Here is a 17,282-nt window from a genome sequence, read left to right as displayed (position 1 = left end):
TTGTTGTTTTCTTTACTCAGTGTTGTAAGAGTAGCATACAAACTCAACTAATGATTGCTCAACGGCTTGAGATGGTCGATCTGTCTTATAACCCTGGAGAAATTTCCTTTTCTGATAGGGACTATGACTAAGAATTCATTTCAGACTAATCCTTTCAAATATGTTGAGTTATTGTTGTCACTGTACTTGTTCTATAATCATATACAATGTAAATGTGAACTGTCATAGAAGCACATATACAATGTTTGTGCAACAATCTAAAATTAATTGGAAATTACATGACATGAAATACTTCCTCTGTTAATATATATATAACTCTATGCTTGTCCACTATTTCCCCCCAACGTGGTCGGCTAGGCAAATAAATGAGCTCAAAGCCTAGCACCGAGGGACATGATGGACCCAGGGCAGGCAGCAACCACCCTGGGGCCGAGGGATGATATTTTGATCATAAATGCTTTCTATTGAAAGATTAGAGATCAAAAGGGGGAAATGACAAATAAAAATGGCAAGCAATAGGGTATATTGGAGTATATGAGGAAGCCATTTGGTATAAACCTAATTCGGCCTGACTTTGTTTTTTCCAAAAGGGCCTGACTGTGGCTGTTGAGCACACATTGTATATCTGCTTAGACATTTCCTGTGGCCAGAACAAAGGCCCTTGAGAAAAAGGTGGAACTTCGCCCCCACATTAGCATTTCCTTAGGGATAAGCATTTTTCCTTAGGCTAGGAACTGATTGCTGCACTCACCTTTGACCACCCAGCTCACCTGTGACCACTCAGCTGGAGACAACAGACTGCCACCCTGCTGTGTTCACTGAGACAGAAGACCTACCTGCTGTTTCCATCAATCGCTGTGCCGACAGAGCAGTCTCGCGACTATTGTGAAAGGGACATTTCAATCCTATGTGAAACATCTTCTCTGGGGGTATATAACCAGTCTCTGCACCCCACTTCTTTGGTGCCCTTTCTTCCTTCGGGAAGAAAGGCCCCGGGTTATAATCCTCAGATTTAAGCTCAGAATAAACTCACCCAAATTTGCATTTATAGATTGGTTATGGATTATTTTTCATCGACAATAGAAACTAATCTAAATGTTTGTCAAGTTAACGTGATATAAAATAATCTTTGGTAAATAAAAGCTTGTCTAAGTTTGTTGGGTTAATTAAAATAGGCATGTCCTGAGAGTTCCCAGCATAAAATAGAAAACTTGTTCTACCTAGCTTTACTAAAAATCAAACAAGTTTACATTACCTCTGCTACAAAATTTGTCAGCAGAAAAGTGACGGCTGCCTTTGTCTAATGTCTCATGAAGTTTTTGTAGGTAATGTAAACAAAATTATTAGGAATAAGTAAAGTAAATGATGTAAGTAAGATAAAAGTTTTTAGCTGAACTTTTTAATAATAATCATGTGTTATGGTATAAGTACTTAAAAATAACTTCAAAACCTCTTGGTAACTTGAAACCTTAGAGTTTTACTAAATTAAGTTAAATGCTAGAAATTTATTGAGTATCTTGATCATTTCCAGATAAGATAAAATAGTAAAACATTAATTACTAAACATAGGTTTATCTACTTTCAGCTTCTGATTAAAAACAAAAAACCTAAAAGATGTTTGGGTCTATTAGTAAACATGTCTTGTGCCACACTGAAAAATGTATGCTATAAGGAAATGTATGTTTTCAGTAAAAGAAGGTATAAGGAATGGAGATGTTTTAAGAAAGTAAATTGGTCCTAAAGTCAAAGTGGTTATGGGAAAGAGGAAAGAACAAACTCTGAATATGAGTAAGAAAGTCACTGAAGGTTTGTGGAAAAGGAACCCCGAGAAAAGAAGTTTTCCGCCTAGTCAAGCTGGCAAAGATTGAAGGAATTTAATTAAGTCAGCGTTTCTAAGACCAAAAGTAAGCTGGTGCAAAATTAGAAACTTGGCTTTCTCACTGTTATAAGGATGAGGTTTTCTTGGGCTTCTAGTCTGCTCTTGATGAAGAGATTATGAAAGGCTTCTCTTTACATTTGATAGTCTGCCTAAAAGGCAAAAAAGGGATTTTATGTTTTCAAAATCATTTCCCATGTTGCTTTTATCAGGTCTTTGATTGCGAGAGCTAAGGGTTTTCTTACGGCCATTTAACTTTCTCTATTTGTCTGAAAGTCTTTGTCACCATGGTCGAAGGCATAACTGAGTATTAGCTCACACTGACCTATGATCCTATTTGACCAAGGGTTTTAAAACTGATTTGAGATTTTTTGATGAACTTCTGAAAATCAAATTCTAAATGAAGTCTTTTTCGACCTCTAGTTAACTTTGGGATTTTTCAGAGGATCCCTGCAACATCTTAAGGACTCGTTCTCTCTCCTTATAAAAAGAGGGATATGATACTAATTAGGCTTATTCAATAAGTTAAATTACATGGGAGGCATTTTCAAATAAGAAATAACATTTAGACTTCTTTATGTTGTATTTTCATAGGTATATAAATAGTCTAGAAATTATGTGAAATTCCTACAAATCTGATATGTCCTGATATAATGTTATCAGTCATAACTCTAATTATTATCTTAAAATGTTGTATGTCACAGAAATGACCAAATTCCTTTCTCAACTGCTGTATAATGAGCCCTTTTTAAGTCCTTTCTCAGTTAGAGTTACTCTGACAATGGTTCATAGAAAGGAAACTCATCAGACTTAACTGGGTCTCTGTCATCAAAATTGAGGCCACCCTGCGAGGACTGAATCTGAGCGTCAGGAACATGCCCTAGCTGACTTTCGTGCAAAGGCAGCAACATCAGAATCTGTAGAGACTGGCATGTGTGGATGAAGTCCACTCTGTCTCTGCAAAGAATAGCCCCTCATTGCCTGACTTTCATTATCCTGACGTGTTCTTGTAACACGGCAACTGTCTGGTCCTGAATCAGAGGAATTAAAGTGTGTAAATAGTGGCTGTACATAAACAAACAGTCAGGGCTATGGGAAACCCCAAACAGCTGCTTGGTTCTGGCTCCCTGGCAAACCCCACTTTTGGGTTTTTGCATTCCTTTTCCCACCATAGTGCTTAAGCAAAACTCTATCCCTAGAGGCCTCACATCTCCTCCCCCTGGACCGTTTGAGCACTTGCAGCTGGATTTCATTCAGCTGACGCTTAATATGGGTTAGCAGCGTGTTCTGGAGTGGAAAGAAATCTGGGATCTTTGCAGCTCCTTCTGATCCGATCTTCCCGGGCCTTTTATGTACTTGACATATTGTGAAGTCCTAGAATATCAAACAGGGTATGTATAGGCAAGGGAAAACCCACTTTTAGTGAGAAATAAATGAATCCTAAAAGGATGTGGTCATACAGCATCATTCTTATATGTGAAGGCAGCATGTGTCTCTAACCTGGAATTCCCTTTGTGGCTGCCGTTCCCACTGTGGGCATGGCAAACCCTTCAGGGACTGGACATTCGGGCACAGGGTCCTAGGATCAGTATGTGCACCTCACATTCCTGTCAGACTACAGATGATTTGAATACATCATTCTATTTATGTTTCTCACATATTGGTAGATGCCACAGTAATTAATCCACTGAAAATTCATTTAAAAATATTATTGCACTTGTGTCTGCCTTGTGTGTTTGCGTGTGTGTATTTTCTCCAACATAGATATTAAAAGTACAACAGGCCCACGGTCCCTTATCTAAAGTCGTTGGGGTCAGATGAGTTTCAGAATTCAGAATTTTTCAGATTTTGGAAAAGTAATAATGTGTACATGTTGTTTTTATATAATGTCTCCAGCTGGGTCTGGGGCAGCAGCCCTTAGCCAAACATGTTAGCGTTTCTGTAGCAAAATATATGAATGTATCTCACACCGAATGGAATACATAGAGATGATAAATAGCTTCATGTTACTTCAGGTCCGGTTTCGCTGCCTAGTGAGGTATAAAAAGAACTTGAACTTTAGATTTCAAAATGCTGGATAAGGGATATGGACCCGTCTTACTTTCAGTAATGTTCCAATAGACAGAGCCTGTGAACTTTTTAGACTTTTAATGCTGTTTCCCATACTCCAGGAAGTTGGAAGCCACAATTACATTCTGTAAGCAGGGGCCACAGACTCCAGTGCCAGGGCAGGTAAAATTAAGAAGTGAAGTGGGCGGTTGGTTACAAGACAGTAGTGAGTGTGAGGACTGTGATGAGCTAGTGGGTCCGTGTCCATCTGCAGGAGCTGGCTGCTCCCAGCTCTAGCCACTTGTTGCCGTGGGGAATGTTCACACAATGTAGCCACATCTTCCCATGTTCAGTGATCCCCCAGAATGCTGATTTCCACGTAAACTTTCTTGACATTTAAATGTTGTCAACTAAAAAGAAAAATCCCCTGTGGAGGCCAAAGAAAACATATCTGCAAGCTTTCTCTGGCCTTGGGCTGCCTGCTTTGACCTCTGCTCTGGAGACTAATTCTCCCGATGTGAAAGGCTGGACGGTCGTGTTTAGGTAATGAGCTGCTTCTTGAGATGGGGACAGGACGTGTGTTTTATCGTGATTCATCATACTTTGCATATAGGTTAGAAGTTTTTGAGTGTAAAAGACTTCACAGTAAAAAGAAAACATGAAAAAGTCGATAGACACTTTGCTTTTGAATTGCCTTATTTTCCAGCCAGTGGGAAGTTTTCTTTTTCACCTGTGAATCTGAAACTTTCAAGTTACTTATCTTGGAAAAGGGAATAAAAGCCCCAAGTTAAAAAGGAGCCTCTTTGTACAAAGTTTGAGTTGAGGGAGTTTAGACTATAACGTCCCTGCCTTTCCAGGGCCCTCGTGATGGGCAGTGATATTGCGTATCCACCCTTGTACTGGGACAGGGAAGTGTCCTTGGTCTCCTCTCTTTTCAGACCACACCCCTAGGTGATGTCAGCCCCATAACAGCACCTCGTGGCTGATGGCTCCCAGTTTTCTGCCTCCAGCCCTGGCACTTCTTCATCCTTACATTGATCTCTGCCTTGGACGTCTCCCTTAAATGTCCTGCTATCATTGAACTCCTGAACTTTATCCTGAAATGGGCCTCCTTTCCCGGTATTCTCTAGTCTATATGTCGGCCACCTTTGGCCTGTTGCCTGTTCTATGAAAAAGGTTTATTGGTGCCCTGTCCAGCACTAAGCCGCACAATTGAGTAGTTGTCACGGGGACCGTGTGGCCCGCAGAGCCTATGCTATGTACTGTCTGGCCCTTTACAGAAAGAGTTGCCGACACTTGCCCTAGTGCATTGTGTGCCCCAGTGCCCACTAGTGCACTGAATGTCACCACACCTCCTGGGTCACCTGTCAGGCAAATAAATGTTCAGAACTGCACAGAAATTCTTCTAAGCACCTACCAGGTACCTGTCTACTGTCAGTGTGAACATTTGTAAATCAGCCAGCTTGGATTTCACGTGGTCATTGGATACTCGCAGATGCACGGGCTGGAGTGGCCGCTTGAACCCCTGCCCAGCTGTTCCTTGAGGAATTTCTTCAAAGTGTTCTACTCTGCTAGATCTGGTGAGGGCTAGCATAGAGGGAGCCGGGCACAGGCACGGGGTCTCTGAGATGTGCTTGGGGCTCAGGGAAGGCTTCTCTGACATGTGACACTTGGGCAATCTTACTAACAGGCAGGTAAAGATGCAGGGCAATAGAGAATTCCAAGAGGGAAGAAAAATTCTTAGGGCAGACCTAACACACTGGCAGTTTTATCCTTTAACTTAACATTTTTTGTCTATGGATTGGAAAAAGACAATATCTGATTCTTAGCAGCAGACAAACTCTACCCAGCTTTTATTTTTAAGTTAGGTAGTGAATGGCTGTGTATAGATCCACATGTTCTCAAGTCCAGAGTGACTGTGGTGTTTAACTCAGAAGCCCCTGGATGCATTTCCATCCAATAGAAGGAGTAGGTTGGTTCTTCAAAGCTTTAAAAAACTTTAAAAGCAGCACACTCAACTTGTTTTGCTTAGCGTAAACTCATGGCCATCTTTCCCCAAAATGGACAGTTTTGTTGTAGGACGTTGAAAATCTCTTGAGGCATCATTTCCCACACCGTTACTTGTAAGTTCTTTAATTTTCATTATACTTGTTCATCTCCTCTTACAATCTTTTCAAAACTCTGACTGCTTTTGCATTTTTGGACATGCTAGGATGCATAATACTCCCCAAACCACCACAAGATGGCAGGACACAAATATATGACCACCCATGACTTTGAAGACCAACTGTTGGAGACAGGCAGCATTGATTGGCTTTGTTCTCATATGGGCAAGACCATCATTAGAAAGCTTCTGTGCCAGTTTGGGGGGATCACAGCTGGAGGACCACTGCAGTAGAATTTGGGGAGCCCTTCTAGGCAGAAACCTGAGAAAACTGGTGCTTTAGGAAGACAAGTCTGGGGGAAGGTGGAGTGAGGATTGTGGAGGAAGGGAAAGAAGAGAAGGTGAAAGGAGACCAGTGAGGAAGCTAGTGCAACAGGGTAAGAGAGAGGATGACAGCCAGAGCAAAGACAATGGCATTGGAGACTCATTGGAAAAAGTATTTAACACCATACATAGTGTTGGGGACAAAGAAGAAAGAAAGAGACGAGTCGAGGAGATTCGGGTTATGGTTGGATGTTATTTATTGAAAAGGTAACAGTGGTTCTTCATTCTTCCATTGTTTTAAAATGCTTCTGTTTTTAAACTTATAGTTCCTATATCTACCTTTTTGCTGGCTTCCTCTTCCAATGACATGACATTGTGTGTGTGTGTGTGTGTGTGTGTGTGTGAGTTTCAAGACCACCCTGTGTGAGTATCTGTGGATCTGTAAAGTGGTTTAAATCTGGGAGAGCTGCTGTCCTTCAGCTTTTCTTTTTCAGTTATTCTCTCCTATTTTCACATCAAAATGAATTTAGGTATCACTTCTTTTCTAGTTCTTAGAAAAATTCATTCATAATTTTGGTTGGTTTGGAGCTCATTCATCCAAATATTTATTGGGTTTGTGCTAGGGGCTAGGTCCTGAGGATACAAAAATAACTAAAACTCAGGCATTTATGGTTTAGTAAATCTGTGAACTAAGCCTTGGGGAGAATGGACATCTTGACAACATGACGCATCTCTTTATAGACACAAAGCTTTTATATGGTTCGTAAGTTTTGTTGTTATTGTTGAGAATAGTGCCTAATTAGGTTAGCTGGTGAACATGGGTGATATTAACATTTGTATATATTTATTTACTTTACAACGTATTTAACTCATATTGATAATTTTGTTACTTCTTTGAATTTCCATGTATATTATCTGTGCTACGTTTTTATTTCTTCTTTTCCTATCATTTATTTCAGTGCCTTCTTTTTCATTCCTTCTTTACTTGGTTAGACTCTCTAAACAAATGTGTAGCATATATTTGTTTGTAGCAATATTGTATAAAGGGCATGTGATTGCCCCCCTATTGGGCATTCCAGAAAAGTGATGAGGAATGTGTAAGTCCTGCTGAAATGCAAATGTCTCATCTGAATGGTTCCCTATGCAAATCTACAGGCATTTTTCCTCTCTTTTGGGCCACATCCCCTTTAGTATGTCTGACGTTTGAACCTCATCCTGTGTCAGTCATAAGATTGGCAGGTGATCTTAAAGGCAGAATACTGAATTTCTAGTCATCCAACTCTATGGAGAAAATAGTGCACTGGACTCAGATGAGGAAGGAATTGGAAGAGAAAGTTGAGAAATGGTGAGAGGAGTTTAAATGGTGCATATGTGGCAATATGTTCAGATAACTTCTAAAGAGGTGGTCAGCAGGTCACACGGTAGTGGACTTCTTTGGAGTCTTTGAATCTTAGAGCCGTCTTTAGGAATAGAAACCTTGTTTCCCGCTGATTTCGATGGAGCTCTGACAACCCTCTCCCCAGAAACAATCATCTACACTCAGAAATTGGCGTATCATTTCATGGACTTCCTAGACATCCTCAAGCCCACGGACAAGAACCCCAGGGTCAAAGAAAATCCATTTACATGTTTGGGATCTCAAGAAGCCTACTCGTTATCAGAGATGCTTAGCTACAGTCCCTATGCTGGGAACTGGTCTCTAGAGATATGCTGTTTATGGACGTGTACGTCCCACGTCTCTGTGTGTGTTGTCCTCTAGCCTCCAAAACACACACTTGAGGTCAATATGAGAGCCTTCCCCCAAAACACAGAAAAGCGATGGACCACATACACTGCGGTGTTCCCCTAAGATTAGTACCATATAGCCTAGGTGTGTAGTAGGCTATACCATCTAGGTTTGTGTAAGTGCTCTCTATGATGTTCACATAACAATGAAATAACCTAAAGACACATTTCTCAGAATGTGTGCCTGTCATTAAGCGATGCATGACAGTATATAGTGAGATCGTAGTGAGAAGATGGATCCTATATGACCACTAAAGAGAGCACACTAAGGAGATCCCGGGTCACTTCAACCACTGTAACATACAAATACAGAGAGCACACCACCGTGCATTTGCTCTGGAGCCTCCGATGCCGTCTGCACACAGTAGCTGACTATGCCGCAGTCAAACCAAGAGCTCAGGTGAGCCCAGCAGTGTCACCTGAGCTGTATCTCTTGGGCAGGAAGATCAGAAGGTACACGGGCCCTACAAACATTTGGGATCATATCTAAGAAATCTGAATTTAGTTTCCAGCTAGGGCCACTGCTGGGAAATGACAGCTTCCATCACCTGGACATCTTGAGAACTCCTGATCTGGTGGGAATTAGAGTTCAGGCAAAACTCCATTTATCAGGGGAGACTGGGGCATCATCGCAGACTGACAATCTGAAGAATGTGTCCAGCCTCACTCATCAGGCTGTCCTGATTCCTTAAAGCTTTAAATGACATCTCCTTCCTCTCGGATCAAAGCCGAAGTCCCTTGCATCACACACTAGGCTTGGCAAGAGCTGGTTCCTTCTCCTTGTTCACTAGGTTCCAGCCGTACCAGCCTCCTTTCCATTTCTTGAAAACGTCAGGACCCTTCCTGCCTCCAGGCCTTTGCACACTCTGTGCCCTCTACCAGGGGCTCAGAATGGCTTTGGCTAACCTAACTCCTCTTTGCTCTTCAGATAGCAACTCAGATGTCACTTCTTCTGGGAAATGTCTCCACACACCTAAAGGAAAAGTTTTCTTTAAGAAAAGTTTTCTTGTTAGTACCTATCGCTTGTCTCCACGGCAGTGAAGTATCTTTATCGGTGTCATTCTCTTGCCTGTTTATGATCTGCCTCCACCGCTAGCCTGTAATCTCCAAGAGGGAAGCAGCTGTCCAGGATGCTTCCTCTGCTGTGGTATCCCTAGTGTTACACACAGTCCTCGGAATAGAAAAGTACTCAACAAATATTTGCAAAATGTCTGAATGAACCTTCAGAACACGCTTGCTCACGTTAAAACTAATCATCGATGAAACTGGAGCAGCTCAGTCCAACTCCACCCATTGCTAGCCCATAGCCAGGGCTCAATGAATATTTGTTGACCAACTTGCCAGTGTGGAAGGAAGTAATGGGAGATGTTGTCCAGACAGGCTTATTGCCCTTGGTATCTCCTTTCCAGTCCACCTCCTCAGCCGCAAGCATCCCATAAACATCTGCATCCTATGGTCCTCTGGGATGCTCTCCAAATTCTGCCTCCAGGACATACCAGCTTTGTTTCGCTTTCTCTATGTTGCTGATTATCTACTTTAGTTCCCCTTCCTTCTCCTTGTATGCTTGGTGGACCTGACAATTCTATTGCTGTTCCTTCGCTCTGCACTCTGCGACTGGAAACAAGTCCACCATCCTCTGGGACTCTGATATCAGTTCTTTTCTCTGTGTTCTGAAGCCCTGGACTAGTCCCGTTTTCTTGCTCGACTGGTCTTTAGAGACCACAGTCCAGACCAGAGAGTTCAAACATCACTCACAGGAGGGGAAGTCAGAGGGTCATCATCTACTGTGATTCCTATTGCTATTTTGGACATTTAACTGGTCGTCAATTAACTTATAAAACAAGAAAACAGACTGGCCTGCTTTATAAGTGTGCATCCAGGCAGAGCACTAAAGCCAGGCCTCTTTGCCTGGCCAGATGGGCTTTTTGTGGATGGGTCACTTTGGCCATTGGCCACTGCAGGCATTGGCCGGTTATCATCCTCCAAGTGGGCAAGTGTGGTATTGGCTTCATTTCCCGACAGGGTCTTGGCTGTGGGAAGAATTGTGAAGTGCCAGGGAAACCAATGGTCGTGGCTTCCTGGGACCTGGGAAAGAGTTAGGGCTCCTGCCCCCATCGCCTCTCGGCACTTCCTCCTGGGCATGTGGGCTGCTGTGCAGGCACGGTGGCTTCAGGCATATGCAACCCCCACTCCCAGGCATTAGCTGCAAGCACCTCTTTGTTTTCAAAAAGCACATTCCTATTTCTCCAGTTTGGACAAAATACACAGAAAAACCTGATGTGAACTTCTAGGGCAACGGGCTTCAACCTTCACTGCATATTAGAACCGGCCGAGAAGACTGAAAAATTCCGGAGCTCAGCCCCATTTAGGCCAATGAAAAGTGTCTCCACACCTCAGTGTCTGGACGGCTCCTCAAGTGATTCCAGTGCCCACCAAGGTGGAGCCCCGCTGACCCAGGCAGCGCCTCTCCCAGTCGCTTGTGCATAAGAATCCTCCACGGGATGCATTACAACACAGCTTCTGAAGCCCCAGCCCCAGAATGTGGAGTCAGTGTTTCTAGGGCTGGGCCTGAGAGGAGGCGTTGTTAACGAGCCCCAGGTGATGCTGCTGCTGCCTGTCCATGGACCACACACTGAGCAGCTCTGTTCCAGAGCTTTGCTACTCAGTGCGCAGTCCGGCGAGCAGGAGCCCGGGCATCACCCAGGAACTCATTAGAAATTAAAAATCTTGAGCTGTCTCAGACCTGTTACATCAGCATCCGTGTTTTAAAAAGGGCTCTAGGAAATCTAGTTGCACAGCAAAGATCAAAAAGCATTAACATGTAGGGTGCAGACGTGCAGCCCCTGGGCCAAAGTTAGCTGGCAGATGTATACCACCTGGCTTGCACAGTATTTTTTAAAATTTGGAATTAATTTACACTTTAAAATTGGGATTTCTGACTTCTCTTGAAAGACTGGAAGATCTAGCAATACTGGGCGTCCGTTCTCACGTGGTGACAACTGGAGACAGAATGGATGTGCTCCAAGCTGCTGCAGAATGACTTCATTCACTAAGGGTGTCTGCAGGGCCTCTGCTGGCCCTGACATCTGCAGCTCCTGGTTCATGTCCTCCCCTCCCCAGTCCCTCCCCAGCCGGATGACTGCTCCCAAGCATTTTTTCTTGAGCCCACCTACTTTATCTCTTTGTACTTCCCTCTATTCATCTGTAAAATGGATCGATAGCACCTATTCAGGGTTCTGATCTGGATGAAATGGAGATGGAGGTCACGCTTTAAGGTCCATATCTCTGTTTTACACACGAGTTGTTCCTATACCCAGAGTTTCCCCAAGCAAGATCCCTGGAGCAGCAGCACTAACATCAGTGGGGAACTTGTTAGAAATACAAACTTTCAGGCCCCACTCTAGACCCAGGCGCTTGATGAATTACCAGTCATTTCAGGAGAGAGTGGAATTCTGCGTGGATTTCACCAGGATCAAAATCCCATCATGAGCGCCATAATTATGTGAAGAAAGTTCAACTAAGATCCATGGGTGACTGATGTTTTGCAGGTGAGAGAGACCAAGGGAAAAGGCTAGTGTGTGTGGGATGGAGCCTCCACAGCTTGCTTCCTCTGGCAGCCCGACACCTCCCAGCTGCGGGCTCACCTGTGTGCCCATCCTGAGCCAACGTGCTGGGCTGAGACTTGGTGTCTGGATAACCCACCCTGAGCCTGGGCGTTCACAGGCTCATAAGACAGACTGCTGCTACTTTCACCACATCAGCCCAATCCACATAAAGCGTCTTCTGCCTCAGTTTCCCTAGCAGGCATTTGAGATCTGAATGGACAGATCCACAGCAAATGCCATTGTCATCTGCCTGTGCTGACTTTGGGTACTGCCTGCTGCCTGGGATCCCCTGATCTCACCCTCTCCATTGGATTGGGTTCCTCAGGTCACGCTATTTCCTCAGCCGAGCCTGAAACTGCCGCCCCTGTTGAGACACTGTACATTTGGGACTGGACCAGCTCTAGAGTGAGGTCAGTTTCCTTGACCCCTGCCTCTCTCCCTGTCTACACTGGCTGAATTCCTGGTGTCCCAAGATGCCTATGACCAGAGCCTGCCCAAGTAATAGCAGAGAACTGGGGACATATGGCCTTTGGAAGGGAAACTGTGATGTGACCGCACACTATTCTTATGGTAAGAGACGTGGCTGCACAGAAAGTTCACACCAAGATCTTCTTTTTCTTGGTCGGGAGGAGAACAAGCATAGAAACAGCAGTGAAAGCGAGGCTGGGAGAGAAAATGGTTTCCTAAAGGTGACGATAGATCCGTGTTGGGCTGGATTGCAGAAGGATTCCTCAGGAACTGTTGCTCTGGCAGTTTTTAAAGAGTGAGTCAGCAAGAATGACTCTGCCTTCTGGGATTCATTAGGTTTAATACTGATGAAAACAGGGTTGGACTATGTAATTTTTCAGAATTACTTCTAAGCAGAGGAGTCAGGCAATAATGATATTAATAATAATAGCAGGATCATCTTTTGAGTGACAGACACTCTTCTAGGTTGTTTCTATACATTCTCAGGGCTCAGCAAACTTCTGCCATAAAGGGCCAGAGAGTAAATATTTTAGGTTTTGTGGGCTACGTGGTCTCAGTTGTAACGACTCAAGTCTGCCCTCGAGACACAAAAGCAGCCACAGATAATAAGTAAACAGATGTACATGCCTGTGTTCCAATAAAACTTTATTTATAAAAACAGATTTGGCACACGAGCTGTATTTGCTAACTGCTGCATTATCTATAGACCCCATGATACTGTGAAGTAGGTACTTTTACTATTCCTCGTTTTACAGGTAAAGGAACTGCGTCTCAGAGAGATGAGGTAACTCGCATGAGATCCCAGAGCAAAAAGTGGTTTCCAACTCAGTATTCCAACTCAAGATTTCCTACACTATCATGGCTGGGTGAACACTTTCATGCCCAGAGGAGTTTCATCATTCTGGCTCCTCATGTCCCAAGTTCAGTTCTTCAGTTATTTCACAATTATCGGGCAGCCTTGACACAACTCTCATGGTCTATCATTTCATTTAACTATCAGGATGGCTGCAGGAGGTAGTTCCCGTTTTCCCATTTCGAGCCTGTGGTCCCCAGAGGATAAGGCACGATTGTCAAGGTCCACCCTAAGAGAGCAGCTGAGCTTCGAGTCAGACTCGGGGCTGTCTGAGCCTAAGTTCAGTGATCTTCCCTCCAGACCTGTTGTCTCCAGATTTTTAAAATCTTTCACAGTTTTTGAATTATCAAATTGTACATGCCTTTTGTACAGGAATTGGAGTGATCATAAAGTTAATGACAAGAAATCACTCATGATCCACCACCCCAAAAATAACCTTTGCTACTAATCTGATGCTTTTTCTCTATCTTGATCCATGCTCATTCTCCCACACGATGACATACTAAATGAAACATTTCATATAATTGTTATTTATCACATAAGATTGGGGGCATTTTCTTATGTTATAAAATTTTAAGAAAATCACCATTTTAATGATCACATATTTTTTCATCATTGGATATAAGAATTTTTTAGCAATTTAGATACTTTCTATTTTTCTTATCACAAATGCTTTGATAACATTCTCGTACAAAAGACTATGAATCTCCAATTATTTCCCCAATTTAAATTCATAAAAGGAGAATTATTGTTCCAAAGGGTATTATGTTTTAAAAGTTCTTTATACATTATTGCAGATTGTATTTTTTAGAAATTTGTGCTCATTTAGAGTCCCATCAGTAGGTCAGATATACCTAACCCCAAATCAACAATTTTTTTAAATTAGATAATTTTGTGTGCTAAACTATTACAGTTCTAGTTTGATTTTTATTAAGTAATGAGGCTTTGGGGTTTCCTATTGATTTGTCAGAGTTCTTTATATATTAAGGACTTGTTTTTCTGGCAAATATTACTCCCAGGTATTTATTCGCCTTTAAAATAAAAATAAACTCATCTCTATTAACTTGTCACCTTATTCACTGCAAAGCATACTCAGATCATTAGCATTCAACACATTCAGCAGCAAGAGGAGTAGGAACAACAAAGGTTTCTTCTGAGTAGAATTTGCCAGGTGGCTGGGAATCACAAGCAGAGGCTTAGCCGCAACCCCCATCTCTCTGGTACAGACCACAGACTTGCCGGGCTGTGCTTCCACACGTGTGACTCCAGGGTAGGAATCAGCCAGGACAGGAGGCAGCTCGGAGACACAGAAAGGACCTTTGAGGCTCATTATAAGCAGTGAGCAAGGAGCTGTCTTTGTTCAAAGAACAGCCGCAAGGCACTGAGCACCTCACCATTCTTTCAAATAAGGACAAGGAGGAGAAGAACAATGTCATGAAAACCTCTTTTAGAAGACTATGAAATTGAAGGCTGGCGAGAACTTCATTTTCATACTCTTGGGTAAAGGTAGAGAAAAAAATGCTTTCAGGCCTGCCGTTTTCTCCCCTCAATCCTCAAGACTATTTTGAAGAAAAATAGTCCTTCATGTCCGGTAAATCCCTTCTTTGGGAACAATAATATTTCACTTTATGTTAGATTGGGCTAGGGTGGCATTTCCAATCTTAGCACTAATGACATTTGGGGCTAGATAATTATTTGTTCCTGGAAACGAAAGAATGAATAAGTGAGTGATCCAATAGTTTGTACTTAAATATTTGAAGAACTGTGATATGAGAATTCACCTTTTGTCCCCCTTGTCGGTGCCTACAGCTGAATTAATTACAGGGAGAAAGATACTGGGACCCGTGTGAGGAGTCTCTGCCATAATGACAACTAGGCAACAACGGAATGGTCTCGCTCCAGGATGAATAAGCTCGTGCTCACTGGAGGCAGTCAAGGAGAGGCTGGATTGTTCTCAGGCAGCATACTGTGCAAGACACTCACACAAAAGATGGGGAGTTCAAAGTTCAAGGGCATTTTCTATCCCTGAGAATCTATAAATCTGTGTTTCCTGCCATCTTTCTTTTTTAATATTTCATATTCAGGTATTATTTCCCCTACAGGAACTTATTTCTTTTAAAACAGAAGACAAACTTTTCTAGAGTGCTCAAAAATCGTCACACACACTGCAAAAACTGGCTTTTTGGGAGCTCCACAGAGAAAACATGCTTGAAGAAGCAGAGTGAGGGATTTTCTGCAAAAAGTGAGTCTATTTCCAGTAGCCGAGGACGGGAAGATTTTCACGGTCCCTCTCGGATACCGTGGGGTTGACAATGGGCAATGGAGCCGGTTCAGTAGGGGAAAGGGCGCAGCAAGTGTGTGTTTGGGGATACTGCCCTCCTAGACAGCGTCCACAATCAGTGCCGCAGATCTTTGTTGACGTTCCAAGCCTCCCCTGAACTGAGGTCTCGCTTCCTGGAGCCCTGCATCTTCTGAAGGGCGGGCTCCTTTTCCTCTTTCCTCCAGAAGCCATGGTGACCAGAAGGCATGGCTTAGCAGGAGCTATGTTTCAGCAAAGGACATGTGTCAGCAGAAGATGTAAGTCAGCAGGACGCATGGATGAGCAGGAGCAAAGGTTCAGAAAGAACCGTGGATCTCTAGAAACCATGAGTCAGCACGAGCCATGAGTCAGCAGAGGCCACAGGTCAAAAGGAGACAGGTTTCAGCAGGAGCTTTTGTTCATCAGGAGCCATGGGTCCGTAGAACTACTGTCAGCAGGAACCGTACATCAGCCAGAGAGAGTCAGCAGTTGGTGGTGAGGTAGAGGACACACAGGAAGAGGGCAGCACCAGACTTTGAGGTGGCTGATGCCATAAGCAAAAGCTACAGGGTACCAAGAAGCTGAGCAGAGAGCATTTAGTAACAATAGGATCAATAAAATGTAGAGAGTCAGTCAGTCACCATTATGACGAGGTGGGGAGCAATGTGTTTCAGAGAGGGGCAGCATAGCCTAGTGTCTGTAGGAGCATGGAATCCTGGATGAGCTGAGCTTAAACAACATTCTAGTCTCTGTGAGAACTGGCAGCTTGGCAATTGAGCTTCTTGTCTTTCCTAATTTCCCAGGTATCCTTAGCATAAACCCCTATTACTAAGTATGTCTTTAGGTTGGATGCTAAAAAGGGAAATTCTTGAGACAAAGTATAAAGGGTTATTTTTTTAAGGTTCTTACTATATATTGCTAAATGACTTTTCAAGGATTTGTATAAATTTGCTCTCTCCCACCTTCTAATTAAAATACTTATAAAAATGTATTCCAAAAGGTATGAAATTTTAAGGCAGGCTGAAAGCTGTTAGTATAGCTATCTATCAGGAGAAATTTCGAGTACAAAAAGTTCAGGTAGATGCTTGACGTAGAGCGAGAGGGCAAAGGAGACTGATATTTGCCATTGTGACTGTGCCTCTCTACCCTGTGAGTCAGAACTCTTTGGAGTTTCAAGGGAAAGAATCCAATTCAATTAAGACTGGCTTAATTCAATAAAATAATTTCTAAGGGCTTGTAGCTTGCACATCTAGACAGTAGTGGGGTATATTTCAGGTGCAGCTGGATCCAGGAGCTTGAAGATGTCAATCACGACAAACACATCAACTCTTTATGATCTGCCCCAGCTCTGATGGTTGAAAGCCCTGATTGGCCAGGTCAGGCCCCTGTCATGTGCCCACTCTTGGAGCCAGATAGATGTTGAGGGAATTCCTGACCCCCCATCCCACTCCAAGCTACATGACTTGGAAGGGATGGTTTTTAAATGGAGATCAAATAGGCGACTCAAAACAGATGACCACAGGCCCGTCTTACGGACATGGGGTCTTCAGGACCCCCTTCAACTGGGGAGAAGCTGCATTTGAAAATGTCCAGAATGACTTGAACCTTCCCATCAGTTATTTCCATTTCATGCACCTTCTAGAATCTAGGCTATCATTTTCAATGTTACAATGTTACAGGCTGGGGAAGGAGGGGATGCACTTGCCTGTTACATCCAAGATGTGGAGTCCACAGAGACAACAGCCTGTGCCTGGAACAGCCATAGGAACAATGCGTGGAAACTTCTTTGAAGCGTCATTTTAAATAACAGCATAATAGTCTGTTACTTTTTAAAGATTTTATTTTTCCTTTTTTCTCCCCAAAGCCCCCCGGTACACAGTCGTGTATTTTTAGTTGTGGGTCCTTCTAGTTGTGGCATG

The sequence above is a fragment of the Equus asinus genome, chromosome 23 (genome assembly GCF_041296235.1).
Source record: "Equus asinus isolate D_3611 breed Donkey chromosome 23, EquAss-T2T_v2, whole genome shotgun sequence".
In the NCBI taxonomy this organism is placed as follows: domain Eukaryota; kingdom Metazoa; phylum Chordata; class Mammalia; order Perissodactyla; family Equidae; genus Equus; species Equus asinus.
The sequence above is the reverse complement of the archived record's forward strand: the minus strand, read 5'-3'. Positions refer to the sequence as shown.